At 36.2% G+C, this 23210-nt stretch overlaps 1 long non-coding RNA gene across 1 annotated transcript in view; it reads left to right on the forward strand.

Annotated features, from left to right (window-relative positions):
* The first annotated feature begins 729 nt into the window (after positions 1-729).
* The window catches only part of LOC121738914, a 39949-nt gene continuing 17468 nt past the window's right edge, over positions 730-23210 (forward strand). Inside the window, exons 1-3 of the long non-coding RNA XR_006037360.1 lie at positions 730-741; positions 15307-15416; positions 18432-18434. This is a non-coding gene — a long non-coding RNA (uncharacterized LOC121738914). The remainder of the gene's footprint in view (positions 742-15306; positions 15417-18431; positions 18435-23210) is intronic.

A 23210-nucleotide genomic window follows, 5' to 3' on the forward strand; every position in this document is an offset into this window, starting at 1 on the left:
TTCTGAAATTTTCACAGATTTCGTATTTCTGTTGCCGCTATAATAACGAATTCTAAAAACAAAATAAAATTAATAATGAAGGGAGGTTTCCATACATGAAACGTAATTTTTTTTTACTTTTTTTGCTCGATTTTAATAATAATATAACAACTAGACACTTGAAATTTTTATAAAATCTTTTATTATATGTGTAATTTAATAATTAACAATAATATTAAAATAAAATTAAAAAATTATGGGGGCTCCCATACAAAAAACATAATTTGTGGCTTACTTTTGCTCTATAACGGTACGGAACCCTTTGTGCGCGAGTCCGACTCGCACTTAGCCGATTTTTATTTACTCCGTTATCACCTGTACAATGTGTAGTAGGACGAAGTATCTACTGTAGAATCCAAGATATTTAGTTGCCGATTAGGTTTACCAATACTAGCTTAATTATTTAACGCAAAACCACTGGCTTAGTTCCGTTTAGCCGTAAACCAAAGTTAGCTGGTTGTGTAACCAAAGCCGCTTTGAGCTTTCAGTCGAGCTGATTGTCCGCATTGATTTGAAACAGTGTGCAGTACAAATAACTATGGACGACAAATACCTATAAGTATAAAATAGTCTGGTTAGATTAACCAAAGAGGTAGCAAGGGAGGTGTATCTTTTTCTCGTACGCCGACATCGGATTGAACCACTTTGAAATCATTTCAAAAACTCTGATAATAATAGCATATCTATAGCTATGTCTACACTGTGCGCTTTCGTTTTCAATTTTCGTCATGTTCTTTCATTCAACTTTCGTTTTGGCGCATTCAATAATTGAATGCGTCAACGAACGCTATGCCAACTGTCATTTTTAATAACAAAGCGAAAGTTTTGGATACGGTCAGAGGGCATGCGTCGCGGGCATGCCTCACGTTCGCTGTTGACTGCGCTATGACGCATCCCCTTGACAAACAGAAAATGGCACAGTGTGGACAAAGCTATCTATTGAGCTATATTCAAATCTAGCTCGTAGAAAACGACTTTTTGGCGTTAAATTCGATTTATGCGATTTTTTTTATTCGTCACATAATATACGTGTCACTATTTTCCATACCGCGTTACTATTGGCAGCTATTTCCCAATACTGCAGCCCAAAGGGTATTTGATATGAATCTGAGGGCGTTGGCTCAATGCTAGTTGTAATTATTTTCAAAATGATGATGAATAATTTCACTCTTTTTAGTTACCTAGTAAACTATCGCGTACTATACGTAGAATAATTAATACACTATATTATTCTACGTATCTTATTACAAGCTCACCGCTGAGCGAGACACAATAGAATAACAATAGATTTCCAAGAATCCACGATCGAAGGATTAATAGGAGTATGATCAGTAAAACCGTTTCGGAGGAGTAAGGACACGAGAATTTTAAATAATTAATGAAGATAAGAAGATGTACTTATTTATTGTATTAAATATTAATATTATAAGGCACTTATTTAAAGGGGCAGTTGTAAATTGCAGGTTTGGTAAGTTAAAAATTATAAATAGCACGTGTAATAACTAGTTTAGCAGTTAAAACTAAGCAGTAAAGTAAATAAAAATGAGTTATAAAAAATAATGAAACAGATCATTGATAACATTATTGAACAGTAAAATAATTAAATGAGCGGTAAAAATTAATGAATGAGTGGTTACGAATGAGGTATATATATTATATACCTCATTGTTTATAATATTATATTTTATTATTATTATAATAAAAAATAATAAAATCGGCCAAGTGCGAGTCGAACTCGCCCATGGAGGGTTCCGTACCGTTATAAAGCGAAAGTAAGACGGTCGCCGGCTGCTGCTGCAGCACGCTCCCCCCGTCCCCCCGCTACGGTATCCGTGGTTAAGTAGGCCTTCTGTTAAGTCGTTATCGAACCGCTCATTCCATCATTTTTATCTCTCATTCAGTTATTGGACTGCCCAATTATTTTTTTATTACTGTCCATGTTTTACAGTCGCAATAATTAATCAACCGCCATAAAATTAAATAACTGCTCAATATTTTTTAAACTGATCATAATAACATCTCAAATATTTAAATGACCGCTCAAAAAATTAGTTCCCATATTATAATAAACGTAATTATCCTAAAACGTATATAAACTACATAATAGAACAAAAGTTCTGATAAAATTTTAATAGTCTAATTCAGAAACTCCACAGAATATACATTTGTACAAGCTACTCTAATTTAACGAAATTATAAATGGTTTCTTTTAAACACATTAACTTATAAGTAGGGAATTATATCGTAAAAGAAACACAAGCACGAATATATTTATTTGACAACTACTTTGCTACATATCCACCAATAGGAGGTGAATTTGTGTACGAATTCGGACATCTACCGGTCCCTAGCACTTGTAAGTTGTATGACTCGAGCGATCTTTACACGAAATATTTCGAGTGTTTTGAGAATACACAAACTATTCGCAACAAATTATATCGTGCAGGAAACCGGTCTCGAACGCTTCCACTCCCAAGCGGCCACATGTGGTGTACGAATTCGGATCTATAACCGGTCCCACTCGTTTGACTCGAGCGATCTTTGCATGAAATATTTGAATGTGAAGTTTTGAGAATACACAAACTGTGTTACGCTCGTAAAAATCTCATAATTTGGTATTTTATTCGAAGGTGAACTTTTCTCACATCCTGAGAATTATGCCCCAGGTGCATTGGTTGGTTGCATATTATGGTATCTATGACTATCTCGATGGCCGCTGCGGCTCGGCCGCTAGTGTGCGCCCGGCCCCGCGCCGCTCGCTTGACAGATTAAAGCGAGACGGCAGACAGTTATTGTACTAATGAACGCTAAACGCAACGCATAAGCTTGAAATTAGGTTGTTTTCCAGAATAGTAGGTAAATAATATCTCGGCAATTTCGCGCAGTTTATATTACTTTGTATGGAAGTGAGACATGCATGTTACTTTATCGAAGCAGCTTACTTCTCAGAAGTAATGTCAAATGTGTGCCTTACGCTCTGGAGTTAAGGCTGAGTTTGTTATGTTTAATTTTGGTGACATTGGTGACCCTGACGTGGTAATGATGATGATGATGATGAATGTAATTTGCAGAGTAGCATATGCTTTCAGTTCTTAAAACAGCGCCTAAGCCCCCAAACTTGTATTTATAAGTAATCCGGAGTTCTGTTAGTATCTTCGGAACCATAGTATACCTCGGTGCAAAATCTTGCGTTTTGGTAGCATGTGCTTAGGATGCTTCTTATAAAACCAAAATCACCATATGTTTCCATATAAATTTCCAGGAGTTTCCTCGATTACTCATGGATCCCCTCATCAGGTAACCAATTTTGTGAACATGGTACCAAATTGGAGTGAAACTAATACAACAAAACAAAAATTTCGAAAATCGGTTCACAAACGGCGGAGTAATCGTTGAACATACACAAATAAAAAAAAATATATCCACAGCCGAACATATAACCTCCTCCTTTTTGGAAGTCGGTTAAAAACAATGGCGCACGTATCGCATACGAGAACAACTATAGTCGTTTCTCATTACAAATTGAAACTGCTACGGATTTAATCGAAAACGGTTTTGTAAAATTACTCGTAATGTTATACATAAACATTAAACGCGTGTACGTGAGCATTAATTTATTGTATGTACAGCCTGGAATCGTATGAAAATTATATAGATTTAGTTGTTCAGTGACAGTCGTGGTCAGGGAGCCCTAGAACATTTTTTTGGTGATTACTTACAAGCTAATTTTTTGTTTTTTAACTGTTTTAGGGTTCTGTAATCAACAAAACTTGGTTGACTACTGTATCCTAAAACGGAACCCTAAGCAGCAGATATTGGTAGGTTATGCCCGTTTTCACCAACGACACCTAAAATTTAGGTGACCCTTAAGCGAATATAAGGGGCACCTAACGCAAGTTTTGTTTTCACCGACGTTTAAGTGACACCTAAACCATTATAATTTAGGGGATGAATTGACAAGCCCGTAAAACTTAGGTGACGTATATTTTGATTAAAACAACCTATTATGCGATTCATCCGTCAAACCATTAGGTGACCCTTATAATTTAGGGGATGAATTGACGACCCCGTAACACTTAGGTGACGTATGTGGCAACGACGACGACGTTAGATGACGGTTGCCTTGACAATGAATCTGTTATCGAATGGTCGTCTGATATTTTACTTGTAAAATAGCGAACTCCCATAAATATCTTCATATTTACCACAAGCCTTCCCCTTTAATCACTCTATCTATTAAAGAAAACCGCAATTAAAGGGAACAAAGGGACATGTGGACAGAAAAAGCGACTTTATGTTATTCTATGTAGTGATATACGTCACCTAAGAGTTACGGGATTGTCAATTCATCCCCTAAATTATTGAAACAAAACTGACGTTAGGTGCCCCTTATATTGGCTTAAGGGGCACCTAAATTTTAGGTGTTGTTGGTGAAAACGGGCATATTTGCCCGTAATAGTTGGGCATAGTTTTATAATTTATGTTTGTCCTACAAGTAAAACAATCCACATTTTAGGACCATCCATAAATCCTTTCTATCTCTGTTAGCTACCACCTTCTATATATATAAAACTCAAAGGTGACTGACTGATTGATAGATCACTATGTCAATCAGTCAGTCACCTTTGAGTTTTATATATATAGATATTTAAATAAAAATGTTCCAAAAAAGCTAAAAGTTGAATAGCCGTCATGGCAAGGAATTATAATTATTTTGTGCGTATTTCACTCCTGGAAGTTCTATGTAAACACAAAATCGAAACAAACCGTAAGATTGTGGTTTGATTTCATTTATTATCTCAACACATGGTGCGTTGTACGTTTTTATTTTATTTCCCCCGTACGTAATACGTAGGTCAATTTTTACAAAAATATTTTATGTTTTCTACATTGGCTTGATTTTTTTTTCTTACATTCCTTGTCTCCTAATAATTCTCTGTGACATTTTTATACTACCGTGCTATATTTTTACATATCAATACACCCTTATTATATATTTCTCTTGATACAATATATTATCATTTTATATTATTATCTCTATTTTCATTTATGTACATTTTTTTCCTTACATATTACGCCTTCAGTCCGAAGTGTCCAACTCGTAATTAGTTTGCATATAAATTATATCACTATAATTATTTTGCTATGTCGCGATTACAATAAGTGCATATTTTACATTTTTGTGCCTTAATAGTAGGTGCGTTGTACGTTAAGACACCGTCCGACAAAACAATCAATATGTCAATAACAAAATATGTATGTAAAACGGAACAACGCATTCCAATACAACGTAGAAACAATTTGCCATACAGAAAATCGCGGTTCGTCCCAAATCATAAAAAGTACAAGTGACACAGAAATCTATACATCGATTGTGATAGTCCTGTGTTTTTCAAACAACGAGGCCAGTGGACCGATAGAAACAAAGGGTTAGTAGTGTTCGACTGAGCAGGGATCCCTGTTTCACATTCATCCTACTAGCGACATTTGAGTGCCGTATATGGAACTAGAAATTACAGTTGGCGCCGCGCCAGATCCCTGCAAATATCGGTCATGATTTTTGATGTACAACTCCGTACATTTGATCATTATTGCTTTAGTTATAAGGTTTATGAGTGAAAAGTTTAACCAATATATATATTAATACGTGAGAGAAAAACTTTGTAACCCTTTTTACGAAAAATGGGGAAACGTAGGTGCATGAAATTTCGCACAGTTATAGTTTATATGGTGAAGGAGTGTATCGAGCTAATTTTATTTTAAAATTATGCTTTTAACATATTAATTTTTAACAAATAAAACGTTACACACACTACGACTCTACTACTAGGAAAAATGACAGATTTTTGAGTGACAAACCTATACATACCTATGCGATCCTCTTCAAATTGTCCTCCTGATGATATAAATATGCATATTGCCATGGCGCAACCCGGTGCCATATTATTTGAACCGAAATTGTTTAAACAATTGCAAGGAATTTTTATTTTTCAACCGGACATTTTTTTATATTCTATGGCACCGGGTTGCGTCATGGCATCGTGCATTTATATTATTGGGAGGGCAATTTGAAGAGAGTCACATAAAAAAAATGAGGTGGAATAGTTTTCGGTACTCATGCGAAGATTCCTCCTGGACTAACTTGTTTTAATGTGTTTTGACAAAAAAGCATATTTTGTCTATTTTAGCGTAGGTACACAGAAGTTAGGTATTTCACCGTAAATTTTATTAAAACTGCGTTAAAATCAAAATCGAATATAATTTTGAGGCTCGCATGGCGATTCCTTATACAGAAATTAGTGAGATATACGTTTACACATTTTCTTTACGAGTATGGATTTATATTTCATGCGGTACATACTAATACACAAATAACACAAAAAATCACTTATTATGTATGTATACACAAGGATAACAAAAGTATGGAGCCTAACAAATAAACATACACGTACGAGTGTACACTTATCCTATTTAAAGACGCAAATTGAAAAATCTTGCTCAAAAGCATAACTAGTTAAAGCGACCGCTCATCCCACGCTCATCCGATCATTAAAATTCAAGTGTCGAATGTCTCGATACGAGAGCGATCCATCTGCCATAACACTTATTAGTTCACGAATATATTATTATTATAAAATGAATTTAACTCATCTTGAATTTAATGGAGATTTTGACATAGTCTATAGTCTTTAATGTACTTTTAAACTCTTCATTTAATTAGGATAAGTAGTCATTAAATTTCTATGACTGCGGTTGTTAAAGTTAATGGATTTCTGGCATTGTAAGAACTGTATAAGTGGTAGTAAGTAGACCTTTTTTTATACGGTCCACAAACAGGTTTAGTCTTGGAGTCGCAGGCAGCAACGAATATAATAGAGTATTTTTTTTAATGAAATAAGGGGGCAAACGAGCAAACGGGTCACCTGATGGAAAGCCATGCTTCGGCACGAATGGGCCGGCTCGACCGGAGAAATACCACGTTCTCACAGAAAACCGGCGTGAAACAGCGCTTGCGCTGTGTTTCGTCGAGTGAGTGAGTTTACCGGAGGCCCGATCCCCTACCCTATTCCCTTCCCTACCCTCCCCTATTCACTTCCCTTCCCTACCCTCAACTATTACCCTATTTCCCCTTAAAAGGCCGGCAACGCACCTCCAGCTCTTCTGATGCTGCGAGTGTCCATGGGCGACGGAAGTTGCTTTCCATCAGATGACCCGTTTGCTCGTTTGCCCCCTTTATTTCATAAAAAAAAAAACTACCGTCGCCCATGGACACTCGCTGCATCAGAAGAGCTGCAGGTGCGTTGCCGGCCTTTTAAGAAGGAATAGGATAATAGGGGAGGGTAGGGATGGGAAGGGAAGTGAATAGGGGAGGGTAAGGAAGGGAATAGGGTAGGGGATTGGGCCTCCGGTAAACTCACTCACTCGGCGAAACACAGCGCAAGCACTGTTTCACGCCGGTTTTCTGTTAGAACGTGGTATTTCTCCGGTCGAGCCGGCCCATTCATGCCGAAGCATGGCTCTCCCACGTATAAAGAAGGTAAAAGAAATTGCTAAAACCGTTATAGATTGGTAGTAGGCAAAAAATTGTGTTTTTGTATGGAATCCCATTATTTAATTATTATTAATTATTAAAAAAGAAATCTGAAAAAAAAAAACACGTTTGCTGTATGAGAGCCCGTCTTGAATTTTATTTCATCTTTAGTATTTGTATTTTGTTTCTCCTGAAACCACAGATTATATGTTTCTGTAGCGGCTACAGAAACACATAATCTGTGGTTTCAGAAGTCTAGCTATAGCGGTTTTTGAGAACAGCCTGGAGACAGACAGACGGACAGACAAACGTACCCTTTGGGTATGAAACCTTAAAAATATGTTGTTCAAAACTATCGATTCACGTGGGCCGTAAGTTGGGTATAGCTGGTTTCATATATTATGTTTTTTAAATTTATCTACGAAACTCGATATATATAGGTCGCTCGAGGCACAGAATATATATTAGTAGTACCAACAGAAGTCCAACTCATGAAACTCGTTTAAAAAAATAACAACTCATGCTGCGATACTATAAAGTTCAAATTCCTACAATTATATTTGCCTACATGTGCGCTCACTTTCTATCGCGTAAGAGGTACCCTTTCTGACGAAATCAAGATTGTCACCTTTTAGAAAATAAAATAATCTACTTTTAATTACTTTAACTACTAATAGCAAACTTTTTTATAGTAATAATCAAATTTTAGTAACCCAACGTATATTTTATGATATACGTTTTATATATTCGATTATAGTGTAGGAGCTGGTCAAGAATTTTTTACAACTTAAACATAGTAACTTGTGTTTATTTATGTGTAGTATGCGGTTTATTAGTAACAAATTGGTTTATTTGTCATGTTTGTGTATTTTTTTAAATCTTTTTTTTTTAATTTAAAGTCTTAAATTACTTTATTAAAATATTTCTTTGACTTTTTTCAATTGTTCATATTTATCAGATTAATAACGATTCTGTCACAGCGGTTAAATCAGTACCTAGCTATATGCGACAAAAAATTTTGCGCGCGCGTCACCGCTGGCTTGTGAGTCCCTTGTGATCTGCCCCTTTAAAGGGGTACTTACAGCTCGATACCTAAAGGCGCGAGTGGGACAGGCCTGCTCGAGGCCTACACTTCAGTAAAGGACCAAACCGCAATAAACAGCTAGCATTCATAAAATTTAATTGCAGAAACGTATTTGTAGGTAGTCCCACTGGCGGTGGAAATCGGATAGCCCTTTTAACAATAAACCCCGTGACCTACATTCCGAGGTCAAGGGTTTCCGCGTAGGCCACGAAACGCCACTCAGTCGCGCTAATAAACGCGGTAATTATGCGTTTTGTTCAAGTATGTAAGGCTGAATTCATATGCACTCTTGGGGGGTAATTTGCAACAACTTAGGTTCTTATCATTTTTGTAAAAAAATTGAAAATAAAGAAGATGTGATCAAAAGTAGGCTTAACTTTTTAAACCAATATAATAATATTAATGATATAATTATTATAATACTCGTATGTGCTCGTATAATATATCATTCATATTATTATATTGGTTTAAAAAGTTAAGCCTACTTTTGATCACATCTTCTTTATTTTCAATTTTTTTACAAAAATGGTAGGCAATGTGAGGCCTTGCACAAATTAGCTAACATTATTGCTTTATGTATTTTGAAATTAATATGCACTGGACTAAATTTGTACCTACAGCTACATGAGAAAGGAATTTTGACACAACACGAAATCTAGAATCTAGAATAAATCGAATGTCGAAATATAGCTATAAGTAATAGTAAGTTTCATCTGTATCAAGGGCTGTAGGTGATAATAATATTAATATTATCTTTATTATTACGACACACCAATATTTTTTTACTTACAGTATTTTTTCTATACATAATATTATTTTACTTTGTACTAGAGATCGCCCAATGGTCGAAATTCGACCTTAGATTCAACGACATTAGGATTACTACCTATATTTTGTTAACAAATATTGACTTTATCATTTTTTTTTTCAAATCTTGTCTCTGGGACTTAGCTGATCTCAGACTGGCCGTGTAAGCATTGTCTAATTTAGTATTTTAGATTCAATAAAAAAACTATAATCCATTTTCAATTTGTCAACTTGTTGTCAACAGACTTCAACCATAAATAAAAGAGTATAATTCGTATGTATAGGCTTGTCACTCAAAAATCTGTCATTTCTCATGTGTGTGTGTTGTAGTGTGTGTAATGTTTTATTTGTTAAAAAAAATGTATGATAAAAGCATAATTTCAAAATAATATCAGCTCGATGCACCCCTTCACCATATAAACTATAACTGTGTAAAATTTCATGCACCTACGTTTCCCCATTTTTCGTAAAAAGGGTTACAAAGTTTTTCGTTCGCGTATTAATATTATGATGTTCGCCGCTTTGTCGCCTCTGTACTCACAACAGCACTCGCACATTTCAAGGCCGCTTACATATTTCAAGTGGGAAATGAACTTGAAACATTACTCCGCTGCTTGAATAAATATGTCCTACTTTAGCTAATGCGTTCGTTTATAAATTTTTTATAGTTCAATTTTAAAGACGGACGAAAAATCTTGTTTATATTTTAATAATATGGGCAAAACAACGTTTGCCGGGACAGCTAGTATTTTAATAACTTTGTTGTATATAACTGGATTTTCCACGTAAAAAATAAATTTTGCGGGAACCATTCATTTTCCCGCAAAAATAGCCTGTGTTCTTCCCCGTGTCAACTTTTCATATTGACTAGAGATCGCCCAATGGTCGAAATTCGACCTTAGTTTCAATGACATTAGGACTACTACAGCTATATTTTGTAAAAAATGTTGACTTTATTATATATATTTTTTTATTCTTGTCTCTGGGACTTAGCTGATCTCAGACTGGCCGTGTAAGCATTGTCTAATAGTATCTTAGATTCAATAAAAAAAAAACTAAAAGCCATTTTCAATTTGTCAACTTGTTGTCAACAGACTTCGACCATAAATAAAAGAGTATAATTCGTAATGTATAGGCTTGTCACACAAAAATCTGTCATTTCTCATGTGTGTGTGTTGCAGTGTGTGTAATGTTTTATTTGTTAAAAAAATGTATGATAAAAATATAATTTCAAAATAATATTAGTTCGATGCACTCCTTCACCATATAAACTATAACTGTGCAAAATTTCATGCACCTACGTTTCCCCATTTTTCGTAAAAAGGGTTACAAAGTTTTTCGTTCGCGTAGTAATATTATGATAAGTGCATTTGTTGAATAAATAATAGTAAATTATCACAACTCGAGACTGACGGCGACCACTGTTTGTGCGACGGGATGGCGACGCGACGGACGTCGCCATGGTGACATACTTATTTAGTCACTTCAATAAAATAATACGGGCGAAACACTTTATATGGCAAAACAATGTTTGCCGGGACAGCTAGTAATATTATATTTTATAACTAGATGACGTCCGCAACACCGTTGCGCCAAAATTAGTGTATCGCGCGGGAAGCGTATTTTTTCCGGGATAAAAAGTATCCTATGTCCTTTCCCGGGACTAAAAGTATCTCCATGCCAAATTTCAGCAAAATCGATTCAGTGGTTTGGGCGTGAAGAGATAACAGACAGACAGACACACTTTCACATTTAATAATATTTGTATGGATGTACATATTAGTGTAGATAAATATGTTATTCTTGTAACTTTATAGTTTAATATAAAAGTAATTTACCATTATAATTATAGCAGATATCTATATATTAATACGTGAGAGAAAAACTTTGTAACCCTTTTTACGAAAAATGGGGAAACGTAGGTGCATGAAATTTCGCACAGTTATAGTTTATATGGTGAAGGAGTGCATCGAGCTAATATTATTTTAAATGTATACGTCCGCACCGTACCGTATGTTATTCGAATATTCGAATGCTCGTTTTATTCGAATATTCGACGATTTTATTATTCGAATACTAGGCGAATTATTTTTCGAATAATTCGAATAGTAAAAATATTTTTTATTTTTGTTTAAAATGCTATCAAACATACAATTAACATGGAATAAGAACATAATTAAGTTAATTTCGGAAAAATAATATTATTTATGAATATTCTACATCTTTAATGATAATATTATAATATACAAAAATCTTTTTAGTCTAACTAATGAGTATACGACCATTCATCGTCGCCGTTGATCATGTTTTAGAAACGTCTAATAAATTCATTTGCATGTTTTTTGGCAAAATAACGATTTTGCCTAAAGACATGAAAACTAAGATATTATAAACCCCTTTCAGTCATGGATTTCAGTATCGTCAGTAATGGTTGCTTACGATCTGTATCCATTGACTTTTTTCAAGCATAATCACATAAGAAAAGTAAAAGGTGCTACGATCGAAAACGGGTTACACTTTACAGCCTTTCTTTTATTGCCCAGCTGTAACCTTAAAATAAACATTTTTAAAGTGTTTGACGATAAAAATTAACTATGTCATTTACAAAGATTTATGTTGATAATAGTAAAAATTTGAATTGCTTACTTCGTAGTATTAACAAAATAGGTTGTACATGGTTGTACGAAGTTTTTTTGTTACTTTTGTTCAGAGTTTTCTGAATTTTTCAATTTTTTTTAATTATTCGAATAATATTCGAATTATTCGAATAGTAAATTTGTCGAATAATAACATTCCCTATATATATTTTTAACAAATAAAACGGTTTTTTAAATTTAAAAAAAAAAAAAATTTTCTAGTAATAGTGTCGTAGTGTGTGTAACACTACGACACTATTACTAGAAAAATTACAGAGAGAAGTCAATATTTTGTACAAAATATAGGTAGCTGTCCTAATGTCGTTGCAAGTAAGGTCGAATATCGACTATTGGGCGATCTCTAGTCTTAATAACCATGGTCGAATTTACGTTTGGCCGAGCAATGTGTACGGTGCGGACCGTATACATCAAATAAACGATAGACGAGATAATTGGCGCTTGTTAGTGAATGCCAGAATTGGAAATATCCGAATTTATACGGATATTCTATACTATTTGGAAACGAGCGACACGCGACAACTGCAAACGACATGTCGTCGCGACACTACCGGTTTGTATGTATTTTATATGAAACACCCTCCGCAGCTACGACACGAAGCTAGCGACACTTAGGCCGGTATAAATAGTCAGTACTCAAGAAGCATCTCCGTCTCAAGACATGGTTCAGGCTCTGTGATTGGTTGGCTATCATAATTTGGACCAATCACAGAGCTGAACCGCGTCTTGAGACCGGGTCGCATCTTGAGTACTGACTATTTATACAGGCCTTAGCCTGGGCGCGCACTAGCGACCAGGCCGCGGCGGCCATCGAAAGTATGGTGTGGCCGCAGGTCGCGTTGCGGCCAGGTGCGCGTCGTTTATGGCGGTTTCATACGAAGGTTGCTTGCCCGCTTGGCCGCTAGTGCGCGCCCGCGCTTATTCATAGAAACAAGGGCGTCGCCAGCCGATGGCGCAGGGGGGGGCAAGTTGACTTTACCTACTACAATTCATACTTTTCTCATTCTCTACGAATGAGAAAAGTAGGTATGAATTGTAGGTAAAGTTGACAGCACATGAAGGTTTTCACTTGTACTACGAGCCTTACATCTACAGCGATTGAAAAAAACAGTATCTTAGTACTATATAAATATATATTCTGTGCCAGTACAGAGTCCAATGTGTAAGCTACGAGCACGAGCTCTTGACTATGCAATAAAAAACTTGTAAATAAGTTATAATAACATTGTATTTTTTTTTTTTAATTATCAGATTTTAATTTATAGTGGTCGTTGTTTGCATTATATTTGGCAACTATTTTAGAAACTCTGGGGGGGGGGGGGGGCAGCTGCCCCTCTTTGCCCCCCCCCCCCCCCCTTGGCGACGCCCTTGCATAGAAATATTAAAACCAGTAGTGTCGCGACGACACGTCGTCTGCTGCCGCTTCATGTAGCCGGCTTCCAACTTGTACCTTATACTTGTATTGATTTCTAAGGACAGGCTCCTATAAAATACTCCACACAGGCTAAAATACTCCTTGTATGTTTTTCACGGTCTACAAGACTCTAGAGTAATGCTTGTATTGATTTGATAGGAAAGATTCGGATGCTAGCTTTAGGTATTCAGCCAACATGATTTATTTGTATTGTAGTAAAATAAGAGAGGACCGAACCGAACATTACAATGCGCACCTTGTAATGATGCAATGTGTAATATCTTGATAAAACTTGTAACATCAATGCTGCAATACTACATGACAGTGAAGTTAGCTTGCTATAGGATCAAAGTCGAATTTATAATATTACATTACACGCGAATGCTTGTCAGTCAGGGAGGTGGTACTGTAATGTAATGCTCAAAGTCGTATCCATGTTACATAAGACGCGCTCTCGGTGAGGAAGCTCCTTTAGCCGGGCGCGCACTAACGGCCAAACCGCAGCGGCCCTTGTCGCGACGGCCATCGAGATAGATACCTTAGTATGAAACCGCCATAGACCACGCGCACCTGGCCGCACGGCGGCCAGCGGTCATACCATACTTTCGATGGCCGTCGCGACCTGGCCGCTGCGGCTTGGCCGCTAGTGCGCGCCCGGGCTAAAGGTCAGGTTCACACATTTTGAATGGTTCTATGTACATTGTATGCGCTACTGGTTATTCGTTAAGATGTATGCTGCAAAAAAAAAATCGGCTAAGTGCGAGTCGGACTCGCGCACGAAGGGTTCCGTACCGTTAAAGAGCCAAAGTAAGCCACAAATTGTGTTTTTGTATGGGAGCCCCCTCATTTTTTATTTTATTTCAATATTATTTTTAATTATTAAAATTATTAATAAAGGATATTATAAAAATTTCAAGTGTCTCATTGTTACTATTATTGAAATCGAGCAAAAAAAACCAAAAATCACGTTCCTTGTATGAAGCCCCCCTTCATTATTAATTTTAATTTGTTTTTAGTATTTGTTGTTGTAGCAGCAACAGAAATACACAATCTGTGAAAATTTCAGAAGTCAGCGGTCAGTAGGCTGTATCTCTAAAACCGCTATAGCTAGATAGCGGTTTTGAGATATAGCCTGCTGACAGAGAGATGGACAGACAGATAGCGAAGTCTTAGTATTTTTTTTTTTATGAAATAAGGGGGCAAACGAGCAAACGGGTCACCTGGTGGAAAGCAACTTCCATCGCCCATGGACACTCGCAGCATCAGAAGAGCTGCAAGTTCGTTGCCGGCCTTTTAAGAGGGAATAGGGTAATAGGGAGGGTAGGGAAGGGAAGGGAAGGGAATAGTTGAGGGTAGGGAAGGGAATAGGGTAGGGGTTAGGGGATTGGGCCTCCGGTAAACTCAATCACTCGGCGAAACACAGCGCAAGCGCTGTTTCACGCCGGTTTTCTGTGAGAACGTGGTATTTATCCGGTCAAACCGGCCCATTCGTGCCGAAGCATGGCTCTCCCACGTAAAAGGGGCCCGTTTTTACCCTTTCGGTACGGAACCCTAAAAGGTGCAGGAAACGTGCAGGACAATGCCAAACCTAACCCAATGTTTCACTTTATTTGGCGTAGCGCCTCTACGACGCGTAGCACATCTGCTACAGGCTACGAGACAAGTGACGTAGCACTGCTACGGATTTCGCTACAAGTGAAAAATTCTGTAGATATCAGAGATTTCATTCATAAAATTATTTTATTTTATTTTTGAATATATTTCGTTATTATTTCAGTAAGGGCCTGTTTCACCACTTCCTGATAAGGCTATCCAACACTTAACTTGACACATAGAGTATGGAAGATCTGTCAAATAAGCCTATCTGGCACCTTATCAGGAAGCGGTGTATGTAATAACATATAATATCTACATGTCAATAAAAATTGCCATGGTAAAGCACAAATCAAGTTTTATACGTGGGAGAGCCATGCTTCTGCACGAATGGGCCGGCTCCACCGGAGAAATACCACGTTCTCACAGAAAACCGGCGTGAAACAGCGTTTGCGCTGTGTTTCGCCGAGTGAGTGAGTTTGCCGGAGGCCCAATCCCCTAGCCTATTCCCTTCCCTACCCTCCCTTATTCCCTTCCCTTCCCATCCCTACCCTCCCCTATTACCCTATTCCCTCTTAAAAGGCCGGCAACGCACCTGCAGCTCTTCTGATGCTGCGAGTGTCCACGGGCGACGGAAATTGCTTTCCATCAGGTTACCCGTTTGCTCGTTTGCCCCCTTATTTCATAAAAAAAGCGTGATAGTTTTTCTCGTAAGGTGTACCACAAAATATACAGGTTGTGGGATATACTGGGGCTCGCTTCGCTTATTATTATTCCCCGCTGTACTTGATGTGGAGCGAAAATGAATAATTGTGCCTGACGTTTCGTTTTCGCATCTGCCGGCACTCACGGAGTGCAGCTGGTTGTATTTTTTGCAGATCATTATAACATTACGAAACATGTTTGAGCTATAGCATAGCTTATATCACGAGCAAGGAATGCCGTAATGGAAAAACCTAACCCAGGGGATTAAGTTGTTTTCGTTACGGATGATGATGAACGCAACGCCGCGCCGCACCGCTGTGACGGAAATCGGCACGTTGCTAGTGTGCCTGCGGCTACACGTATGCGAATTGTTATTGCATAAGTTAATGCAAAAATACTATGAAATAGCTTTACCGCGGCAGTCCCCGAGTGCCACACGTATTTTTATAAATATTTTTGAGCAACGTACTGGACTCTAATGATAACTCATCATTTCGTAACGATTCACTAGAACACATCTCATTCTTCAGTCGCATTCAGTCCCAGCTCTAAATGGTTTCGGAGATGAAATATGCAATCACTTGAATTGATTGCCTCGGATGATATCGTTTTATGACTTTTTTTTTCATTATCGTACTGATAATATTATATAATGCCAATGTCAGTTTGTTTATCACGGGAAAATTAATCAAGAGATTATTATGAAACTTTGCACATATATTTTTAAGCTATTGCAAAGCTTTTATCGCATGCTTGAGCGCGGAGACCGAATCAAGAAATTCCGTAACGAAAATAAATCTAACACTCCCCACTTCAATGCGGCGTTGCCGTGCATCATCTAACGTCGTTTCAGTTCGGCAGACTTGTGTGCATGCGTCTAGACATATGCGAATTATAATAATTGCATAAGTTGATAAAAATGTTATGCTATATACCTTTACCGCGGCAGTCCTCGAGACGAGTGCCACACATATTTTGGGTAACACGGCATACTTACTATTAAAAATATATAATATCAAAATATGTAATCAAATCAGCCTATATTCGTCCACTGCTGGACACAGACCTCTCTCAATGAACGCTAAGATGGCCGATCTCCTGCTACTCGCATTCAACATGGACGCGCAACTAAAGGGTTAGTACAGGGATTCCACGTTTGTTTCCCAGGAGTCTCAATTTCCGCGCGTAGCCGAAACATAATATTATCGTACTTGATTACGATGAGATTAGCCGCGCGCCTTCAAACAATGTCTTCATATTATAACTAGACGACGCCTGCAACTCCGTTGCGCCAAAATTCGTTTATCGCACGGAAACCGTACATTTTCCGGGACAAAAGTATCCCGGGAAAGTTTTCCGGGACTCAAAGTATCTCCACACTCACACACAAAATCGCTTCACTGGTTTCGCTGTGTAGAGGCAGCAGACAGACAGATAGTCAGACAAACTCTCGCAATGAAAATATTCGTAATGATTTCTAATTACACCGTCTTTATTATTATTTTTACTTACCTACCTTTTGATTAAATATAGAAAGAAACTAAACGTTCCGCATACACATAAACCCATAAGGGTCAATTCGGACCGCAACGTGATGCGTAGATGCATTTCTAAATTTGTATTGATTTGACAGATTTCAATTGTGTGAGACGTCTTGAAAATCTGTCAAATCCATATAAATTTGGAAATGCATCTACTCGTGGCGTTGCGGTCTGAACTTACCCTAACGCGGTAATCCTCGCAATTATAGTTTGTGCGTTTTAAGATGATATGGGTGACACTTCTCATATTCCTTGCTACGGGTTTTTTTACAAGAAAACTAAAAAAATCAAAATGTAATAAATTATATATCATCTACAAAAACAAATGTTTCCTATACTTAATTGTAAATGAATAAAAATGAAAAGTTGCTAAATGCTAACTTATTAATATAAAATTATAAATTTTAACTGTGAAAATTATTGTTACGAAAATATTTGAAAAATGTCAGATGCATGAAATGGAACTTATGCCAATAGAGATTGACACTGTTGAATCGAAATCAAATCGATAAAAAGGGCGGCCATTTTAAATCGCCGGCGCCACTCTTAAGCGTCAGTACGAAATCGATAATTTCGATTGCAATTCCTTTACGAAGTGATTCGATATTTTTAAATTATCTTACTATTGTCAATTATAATGTGTCACCCATATCATCATAAAACGCACAAACTATAGACAGTTGTGATGTGGTTGTGAGTTGGCGCAGTTGACAGAGTGGATTGAGGGAATTACGTGTGACTGCACCAGCCGAATAAAAGCAAATACACGTCGTAACGCCAAAAACACGATTTAACACGAGAGTGGTACTACTAATATATATTCTGTGACGAGAGCGAGTTTCTGTGCATGGAACACTAGATAGCACTAAATTGTTTAGACTTAAGTCTACTGAATAGTAAGTCGTTAATTATAATATTATAGTGTAAAAAATGGAATCAAAGGTTTATAATTGATAAAATAAACGTTTCGGCCAAAAAACTATTTATATAATGACAGACATAATGCATAGTTGCTGTCGAAATAGGACGCAAATATTTTTTTTTTGTTTATTGTACCATCGAGGAAGTTGATTCCTATGCAATTGACAGACCAACGTTATTTGGTCGAATATGTCAATTCAATGTTAATTGTGATCTGTCAGCTGGGTTTGACGTAACGCAACCAAACTACTCAGGTCCCCGATTTGCATAGGAATCAAGTTCTCTGATAGTACAAACCGATTTTCAATGTTACTTGCCTATGCTTAAATGTTTCAAAGCACATTTCTGCCATCAGAATTTGAAAAATCTAATGATTTTTTTTATTTTATGATACCGCGATTAGCTACCACCGAGTGCGACCGCGTTCAGCATTGATCGCAAAAAGCCTTTTTGGGGTTCCGTAGCCAAATGGCAAAAAACGGTTTTCAAATAGGTACTTTATCCACTTTATTGCATGTTTGTACATAGCGTTCCACTGCTTAGCAAAATCCTCCCTTTCTTTCCTTTCAATCACATACGATTTTGCGCAGAAAATGTGTAAAGAATTTATGTAAAATATTTTATTACCATTAAAAGGTTTTCGTGTCGTATCAAATACTTAATACGTAAAGAAATCTCGCTTAATGCCATCGGCATTTCAACTCGAACCTTAGGGACTACGCTAAAAATAAAATACCGCAAATTCAATCAAAAAGTAAATGAAAAAACTTTTTGTTTTCCTGTGTAGGCAGACTGTAATCAGTAATCACCAATATCGATGACGAAACATAACTACTTAAGATTCTTTTGCAGTTTTAAAATTAGTCCTAAGAAAAGGTAACGGTTTCGAGTAACTGCCTAATAGTTGGGGAGGGGAAAAGGGTATTTCGGGAGTAGCTCTAGCGTGTCAGATTAAGCTTGTACAGGCTTCCGACATGTGTCTAGTTATCATGGTATAGAAATCAAATGTCTCAACTCTCATGTGGTGCGTTAATTTTTTTTTTTTTAATTAAAATGTCATCGGATCTGTCAGATTAAGATACTGAATGTTTAGTATACCCCGAAGGAGCTTCCATATAAAGCACTGACGATTCAAACGTTTGGTAAGTCTGTAGGTACATTTTAAAATATAAAAAAGTAAAACTTCATATTTTCCTAACTAAGCTTCGCAGATATTTTATTTTGCACTAAACTAAATGATTTAGTCCTTGCTGTCTAAAATATATTTATAACTAACTTAAATAAGTAATTTTCTGAATATATTTTCTATTTCAAAACTTTAAAATGGCTGCAGTTTCTGAACTCACCACTAAAATAAAAAACGCTCTTATTATTTTTATCAGTTTTATCTAATGTACAAAACCTACTAAGTCTCCATGACGCTCGAGTGACTACAAAAATAGCACCCTCCCCTCCTCTACTATAACCTAATAATTACACTTTACAATTAAAATTAGGTGGGTACTATTATAGAAGTAGGTACATTCATAAAGTAGTTATAAGGTTTATGGTTCTAATTTTTAAGTACTTCTTTTAATGATAATAATTATAACAATAAAAATAGTAATGAAACGATTAAAATAACGTACAAGATTATCAGTAATTTTTCTTTCTCACCTATCTCTATGCGCTAATAAGATTGTTTGTTTTAAGATTGTTATTTTATTAATGAAAATTGAAATCATGTTTGATTTTGAGTTACTATGAAGGCGGCTAAACTCGTGTGTACCATCGAGGAAATTTATTTTGATTGAGACCCACGTCATTTGGTCGGCGTATGTCAATACAATGTTATAGCTGTGATCGGTCGGATGGGTTTGACGTAACGCGATCCTTAGGTCCTCCATCTGCCTAGGAATAAACTCCTCTGATAGCTTCGTTTCATGCCGATTCAGGAGGCCTACAACGAAACCGTTTTTAGACTCAAACGATCGTATCAGAATGCCGCGTCCTACTTTAACAACGTCATTTCACATTTGTCAGAGTAGCATTCTAATTCGTTCGATTGAGTTTCAAAATGGTTTCGTTGTACGACCCCAGGATGAAGAATGTTTAAAAAAACCCACATCATGTTCTTTTATAAACTGGAATAAATAACCCTCCCCCTGCAACTCTCACGATAATTTGTCAGCGTCTCCTTTGAAAATGAAACCATGCATAGTTTATGTCAGGTTCAAAACTCAATAGCGACATTAATCTTAACAAGGGATAGATGAGGGACGAATCCTTGATAACAGGTAAAGAATATAAATTCAAAGTGCCAACTATTTCACCATCCTAATTGCGAGAATAATAATTTCAATGCAGGGATACCCGACTGCAATGAAACTTTATAATGTAAAAATTTTGGTTTTTGTATTGCCCTGTCCCACTCAGAGAGGTTTAATGATTAGTTAAGTTCAATTCAAAGTCGATTTTAAGACGTAGCCCCTTCTGCAAAATAAATTTAATTATACCTACCTACATCAAAATTTACTCGGGGTAAGTGTATTGTTACACTTTTGGTATCTTTGCCACGGTGTAGTTACAATTCGTGTGGTCTACGATTATTTTTGAATTTGTTATTTTTCTGTTTATATTATTCGGAGCATGCGGCAATCGTTTTCTTTACCCCTTGCACCCAGCAAGGGGTAAAGAAAACGATTGCCGCGCTTGCCGTGGCAAAAATATGCAATCAAAGGGGCTCATTAGTAGTCAAACAAACTTGTCAATCTTGTTTTGAAATTTTTAGAAATTGGGGAATGGTATTTGTATCGTAAACTGCAAAAATAGTATACAAATTTAATGTTTTTCCTAAATCCACTAGGAAATTAGATCAGATAGCTGCTGTAAAAATGAAAAAAAAATGTGATTCGATATAACATAAAATTGCATTATCAGTTTTATTTGAATTGCATTTTGTAAAGATATTAATTGAGTACCTAACTATTGTTTTAGTGTTGATGAATGATGGACACCATGTTCCACCACCACCACCATGTTCTCCAAAACCCGACGACAAAACTTGCAATGATAGTTTCATAGAATACCTATTTTATTTAAATCCAAAGTATCAGGTAGAAGAAACAGTGACTCACAGATTACGATAAACCAGATACCACATCTGGTTTAACTTATGTCTATGGGTTTAACTGTTCTTAGCTCTTCTACATTCCTTACATGTTCTGCTAACACCAATTTATTTCCTTTTAGCATAGATTGGGTTTGGGCCTTGAAACTTATTGAGTGTTTTATACTTTCAAAACCAGTTTTTTATGATTATATTAATTTTCCACAAGTAGTTTTCAACTAAATTTAACCCAAATACCATTAATTATTGTTCTATATATATTTTATTTGCTATAATATTTACAAAATAAACAAACTCTTGTTGTTTATTTTTTGACACATGCCCCTAAAACTTCGTTTGAAATATGTCACTACTGACGTGCACGTTCCGAATAATGGTAGTGTTTTTCTGTCATTTAAAAATGAATAAAATGATTCTTGTTCTTATTCTCTTTTTCTACGCGGCGAAAATGTATGCCTGCTTCAGTTGTCTCGTTCCCACTCCAGCATTCCCTGAGTATAAGGGCCGATCACACCGGAATGGCAGTGCAACGGCGAGCAGTTTCAGTGTCATATGATTTTAAACTTTATTTTCATTATTGTTATACATACAATGTATCCCTTGACAAACTTGGAAAGCGGCCGCCCGCGGCTGCCGTCAGCCGTGATTTCTCAAGCGATACTATGTATTACAATAATGAAGATAAAGTTTAAAATGAAATGAATAAATATTTATTATTATTAAAATCATATGACACTCAAAATGCTCGGCGCTTCGCTGCCATTACGGTGTGATTGGGCCCTTACCCTTTTTTTTCATTCGTATACAACCTTTTTTTTTTTTTTTTTTTTTTTTTTTTTTTTTTTTTTTTTTTTTTTTACATGGGGAAATGCGTTACGCATCCCCACCCCATGGTGCTCATCTCACCTCTTAGGCAAAGTTACGGGCACGATCAACCCACCGCAACTTTCATTCGTATACAACCTAAGAGTGATTATTATTTTTTAACAAAAAATTTAAACTGACTTCCAAGGTAAAACCAATTATATTCTTAAAGATCTGATCTAAAAAGTATGAAATAATTCTTATTCTTCATTAGTGCCTTTTTCCAAATTCGACTTCACCTCAACCAATTCTGTACCTATTTAATTTTCATTCGTTTGAAGTCGATACCAGCCTAGAACTGAGATACTTGACATATAACTTAGCCAGTACCGAATTCAAATGAATTAAATTGAAATAATTATTTCATACTTTTTAGATCATATTTTGAAGAATGGTCTTGTTTTTGTCCTTGAATGACCTTGGAAGTCGGTTTATTTTTTTTAAATAATAATTTTACTTTTTTAGTTATCTACAAGATAAGACTTATGCGTAAATAATCATTACGAATGTTAACTGTTCACATTATGTTACTGTAAGCGAAATTGTGGCAAAAGCTTGCAGTTATCCAAGCGATACTGCAATTTCCCAACTTTTATCTTTAAAGGTTCAAGAGTTCTGTTCAGTGCCTTCGGATCAAGAGACACCTTCGTATTTTGTGTTTTAATAAATTTCAAGGATTTACCTCGATTACTCATAGATCTCATCATCAGATCACCACTTTCGTAATGTGTTTATGAAATTAAGATTCTATCCTATACAACAACACAAGATTTTTGAAAATTGGTCCACAAATAGCGAAATAATCATCAAAATCTGCTTCGAGGCAAAATGTCATGAAAAGTACCAATGAGTCATAATGTGATGATGCATGCCATAATTATAGTTGTGATAATGATGATTAATCAAATTGATATATTGGCTTATGCTTTCAGTTGTTTAAACAACGCC

This window comes from Aricia agestis, chromosome Z (assembly GCF_905147365.1).
Source record: "Aricia agestis chromosome Z, ilAriAges1.1, whole genome shotgun sequence".
NCBI lineage: Eukaryota > Metazoa > Arthropoda > Insecta > Lepidoptera > Lycaenidae > Aricia > Aricia agestis.